Source organism: Schistocerca gregaria, unplaced genomic scaffold, assembly GCF_023897955.1.
Source record: "Schistocerca gregaria isolate iqSchGreg1 unplaced genomic scaffold, iqSchGreg1.2 ptg000926l, whole genome shotgun sequence".
NCBI classification, from domain to species: domain Eukaryota; kingdom Metazoa; phylum Arthropoda; class Insecta; order Orthoptera; family Acrididae; genus Schistocerca; species Schistocerca gregaria.
The window spans coordinates 7,501-12,500 of record NW_026062283.1 but is presented as its reverse complement, the minus strand read 5'-3'; the positions used below and the strand labels follow the sequence as shown (position 1 = coordinate 12,500).

General features: G+C 55.5%; 3 non-coding genes across 3 annotated transcripts in view; all 3 read right to left on the bottom strand.

Annotated features, from left to right (window-relative positions):
• LOC126325558 (large subunit ribosomal RNA) overlaps positions 1-186 on the bottom strand; it is a 4,222-nt gene extending 4,036 nt beyond the window's left edge. The window contains exon 1 of the ribosomal RNA XR_007560164.1: positions 1-186. This exon is cut by the window's left edge and continues 4,036 nt beyond it. This is a non-coding gene — a ribosomal RNA (large subunit ribosomal RNA).
• Positions 187-374: 188 nt separating this feature from the next.
• On the bottom strand, positions 375-529 carry LOC126325553 (5.8S ribosomal RNA). Its single transcript, XR_007560159.1, has one exon. It is a non-coding gene; the product is annotated as a 5.8S ribosomal RNA (ribosomal RNA).
• A 369-nt stretch (positions 530-898) lies between these two features.
• On the bottom strand, positions 899-2,790 carry LOC126325557 (small subunit ribosomal RNA). The gene has a single exon (XR_007560163.1). It is a non-coding gene; the product is annotated as a small subunit ribosomal RNA (ribosomal RNA).
• Positions 2,791-5,000: the final 2,210 nt, after the last annotated feature.

Here is a 5,000-nt window from a genome sequence, read left to right as displayed (position 1 = left end):
GCGCGAGGCGTCGGGGTAGTGGACCCTCCCAAACACCACATGCCACGACAGGCGGCAGCCTGCGGGGTTCGGTGCTGGACTCTTCCCTGTTCGCTCGCCGCTACTGGGGGAATCCTTGTTAGTTTCTTTTCCTCCGCTTAGTAATATGCTTAAATTCAGCGGGTAGTCTCGCCTGTTCTGAGGTCGTTGTACGAGGTGTCGCACGCCACACCGCCAGCCGGCTGTGCACGCTACCGAGAAAGTACCGGTATGCGAACCGCCAGGCGACGGGCGCGCATCGCACGTTTAAGGAGACGCGGCCGGCCACACAGGCGACCACGACACTCCCACGTCTCCGAAGCGGGACAAACGCCGCGCGCTTCAGTATACGTAGCCGACCCTCAGCCAGACGTGGCCCGGGAACGGAATCCATGGACCGCAATGTGCGTTCGAAACGTCGATGTTCATGTGTCCTGCAGTTCACATGTCGACGCGCAATTTGCTGCGTTCTTCATCGACCCACGAGCCGAGTGATCCACCGTCCTGGGTGATCTTTTCCTTTTCAGTCTCCCACTGTCTCTTTCAAGACAGCAGCATTTGCGGGACTGAGGCGTCTGACGGCCCCTGTTCCACTATTTTTTTGTGTCCAACGGCCTCACAGCCGATGGGCGTCGTACGGCTCCACACCGGGGCGGACAGGCACTCGGGCGAACGTCATTCAAAACCGGCGCCAGGCGCCAGGTACCGCAGGCCAGCCGCTCCAGAGCTTCAGCGCTCGTACCACACAACAACAACAACACTTCCGCTAGTTTTGAGAGGCACGCGTGGTTCCGCACGCGGCGCACGGCCACTGCCGTACAGGTAGCGTGTTGCGCGACACGACACGACACGCACATCGAAAGACATGCAGTCTAGTCGGTAATGATCCTTCCGCAGGTTCACCTACGGAAACCTTGTTACGACTTTTACTTCCTCTAAATGATCAAGTTTGGTCATCTTTCCGGTAGCATCGGCAACGACAGAGTCGATGCCGCGTACCAGTCCGAAGACCTCACTAAATCATTCAATCGGTAGTAGCGACGGGCGGTGTGTACAAAGGGCAGGGACGTAATCAACGCGAGCTTATGACTCGCGCTTACTGGGAATTCCTCGTTCATGGGGAACAATTGCAAGCCCCAATCCCTAGCACGAAGGAGGTTCAGCGGGTTACCCCGACCTTTCGGCCTAGGAAGACACGCTGATTCCTTCAGTGTAGCGCGCGTGCGGCCCAGAACATCTAAGGGCATCACAGACCTGTTATTGCTCAATCTCGTGCGGCTAGAAGCCGCCTGTCCCTCTAAGAAGAAAAGTAATCGCTGACAGCACGAAGGATGTCACGCGACTAGTTAGCAGGCTAGAGTCTCGTTCGTTATCGGAATTAACCAGACAAATCGCTCCACCAACTAAGAACGGCCATGCACCACCACCCACCGAATCAAGAAAGAGCTATCAATCTGTCAATCCTTCCGGTGTCCGGGCCTGGTGAGGTTTCCCGTGTTGAGTCAAATTAAGCCGCAGGCTCCACTCCTGGTGGTGCCCTTCCGTCAATTCCTTTAAGTTTCAGCTTTGCAACCATACTTCCCCCGGAACCCAAAAGCTTTGGTTTCCCGGAGGCTGCCCGCCGAGTCATCGGAGGAACTGCGGCGGATCGCTGGCTGGCATCGTTTATGGTTAGAACTAGGGCGGTATCTGATCGCCTTCGAACCTCTAACTTTCGTTCTTGATTAATGAAAACATACTTGGCAAATGCTTTCGCTTCTGTTCGTCTTGCGACGATCCAAGAATTTCACCTCTAACGTCGCAATACGAATGCCCCCGCCTGTCCCTATTAATCATTACCTCGGGTTCCGAAAACCAACAAAATAGAACCGAGGTCCTATTCCATTATTCCATGCACACAGTATTCAGGCGGGCTTGCCTGCTTTAAGCACTCTAATTTGTTCAAAGTAAACGTGCCGGCCCACCGAGACACTCAACAAAGAGCACCCTGGTAGGATTTAAACGGGGTCCGCCTCGGGACGCGAAAGCACCCCTTCGGCTCGCCCCACCGGCAGGACGTCCCACGATACATGCCAGTTAAACACCGACGGGCGGTGAACCAACAGCGTGGGACACAAATCCAACTACGAGCTTTTTAACCGCAACAACTTTAATATACGCTATTGGAGCTGGAATTACCGCGGCTGCTGGCACCAGACTTGCCCTCCAATAGATACTCGTTAAAGGATTTAAAGTGTACTCATTCCGATTACGGGGCCTCGGATGAGTCCCGTATCGTTATTTTTCGTCACTACCTCCCCGTGCCGGGAGTGGGTAATTTGCGCGCCTGCTGCCTTCCTTGGATGTGGTAGCCGTTTCTCAGGCTCCCTCTCCGGAATCGAACCCTGATTCCCCGTTACCGTTACAACCATGGTAGGCGCAGAACCTACCATCGACAGTTGATAAGGCAGACATTTGAAAGATGCGTCGCCGGTACGAGGACCGTGCGATCAGCCCAAAGTTATTCAGAGTCACCAAGGCAAACGGACCAGACAAGCCAATCCGATTGGTTTTGATCTAATAAAAGCGTCCCTTCCATCTCTGGTCGGGACTCTGTTTGCATGTATTAGCTCTAGAATTACCACAGTTATCCAAGTAACGTGGGTACGATCTAAGGAACCATAACTGATTTAATGAGCCATTCGCGGTTTCACCTTAATGCGGCTTGTACTGAGACATGCATGGCTTAATCTTTGAGACAAGCATATGACTACTGGCAGGATCAACCAGGGAGCTGCGTCAACTAGAGCTGAGCAGCCGGCCGCCCGGGAGTGTGTCCCGGGGGCCCGCGCGAACACGCAAGCGTCCGCTCAATTATTCTGCAAACAGGAGGAGGCCGAGCTCCCCTGCACGATACACCTCGAAACCCTCTCAGGTCCCGGCGGCGCGCAGCGCCGTCCTAGGTACTTGGTCGGTTTCGAGAGAGGCGCAATCGCCCGGAGTTAGGCGAGTAGACGGTTTTAGTGCGAACACCCTTGCTCCCAACTGAGCTTGCCGCTGCCGACAGAGGCCCGGGAGCGTGCTGTCGTGGCATTGCCGGCGGGAGACAACACGCGCCACCTATGGTGACCGGCAGCTCCAACGCCAGCGCCACACAAGGGCAAAGCCCCACTTGGGTGCAGAAGCGAACTCTCCCAGCACAGCGCACGCGCCAACACGTCCGCACAACTGCGATACAAACCACCTGCGAGAACCGCTGGGGCGACCGAGCAGCAGACGGCGTCGCGGCGCCGAGTGCCAGGCGGCGGCGCATCCTCAACGCACACAGTCCTCAATCAGACCAGCACACTGCAGATGTCCACCGCGCTTCGCACCGGGCTCGGCTGAACCAACTTTGGCCGCCAGGCGCCGCGTGCAGGGTGCGCCGCAGCGTAGCTGCGCCGCCTGCCGAGCCCGTCGGCTGGCGCTCCTGCCACTCGGCGCCCCCCACCAGCCGCCTGTTGCGCGTGCGCCCACGCAGCGCGCGGCCAACACGCCGGGCGGCCCCCCTTCACCGGCCGGGAACAGTCCCACCAAGCCACCGCCGCGTATCGCTTCATACCCACATGGGCCTAGTCACGTGTGTGGATGTGGCGGGTACCGCTGAAACAACCGGTTAATAGCTGTACCGATCGTCGCCATCACAGATTCACCTCCAGCGTGAACAACCGCTCAACAACGGATTTCCAGTTCATTTGCGTATCTTGGGCAGTAAACGTAGATGTCCACCTACATTTGCGAATTCAACAATTCTTGCATGCCAGGATGTCATGTGTCACGACACGCTACATCAGACCACATACACACTGCGACATGTGCAGAAGAGAACACGTGGAAGGTGGCCCGCGCACGTATGCGATGTCCCTTCCGCGATCCACTGTCAACCGGCATCTGCGGCATGTCCCAGATATGGAACGCGGTCCACCAGGGTAGCACTTTGTGTGAGGCAATACGACAAAGTCGGAATACACGCGTCACTACATCACACGGCTCACGCTGACCTGACCTGACTCACCGCACCACCACCCCCAGCGACCCAGGGTGACATACAATGCGTTCGTACGTTCCTCCCACACGCCTCTACGGCGTACCACAGTGCAACCTAGCTGTTATTGGGAGACGAGACAAGTAGCATCGAGCACAACATATGGAAATTGAGATTCGACACCGTTGGGCACAGCCAGCGTACGGTCACACGTATCACACTACTTCACTCTGTACGTAACTACCGATGATCGGTACAGCGTGTGGGTTACGCGTACGACATCAGCGGACAATGGACACAGACCATACCACGACGTACACTGAGGGCGTCGACATCTGAACGCAACTGAACAGCTGCGAGGCTCATTTAACACTCAAACGCCAGACCGACCAGCTTGAGAGGACGGAGACACAAAGAGAGGGGCAGAGGGGGGGGGGGGCGATATAGTCCTATTGCAGTACAATTGACAGTGGATAGCGGGAATATGTGGAAAGTAAGCAACACTCGCAAGACATCTACATGAGGATAACAACGACACCAGAGATTCCGAGCAGTGAACTATGTTAGGCAAAGGGACAACGTGGGTTAGGTTAAGGGACAACGTGGGTTAGGTTAAGGGACAACGTGGGTTAGGTTAAGGGACAACGTGGGTTAGGTTAAGGGACAACGTGGGTTAGGTTAAGGGACAACGTGGGTTAGGTTAAGGGACAACGTGGGTTAGGTTAAGGGACAACGTGGGTTAGGTTAAGGGACAACGTGGGTTAGGTTAAGGGACAACGTGGGTTAGGTTAAGGGACAACGTGGGTTAGGTTAAGGGACAACGTGGGTTAGGTTAAGGGACAACGTGGGTTAGGTTAAGGGACAACGTGGGTTAGGTTAAGGGACAAATTGAGTTAGGTTAAGGGACAAATTGAGTTAGGTTAAGGGACAAATTGAGTTAGGTTAAGGGACAAATTGAGTTAGGTTAAGGGACAAATTG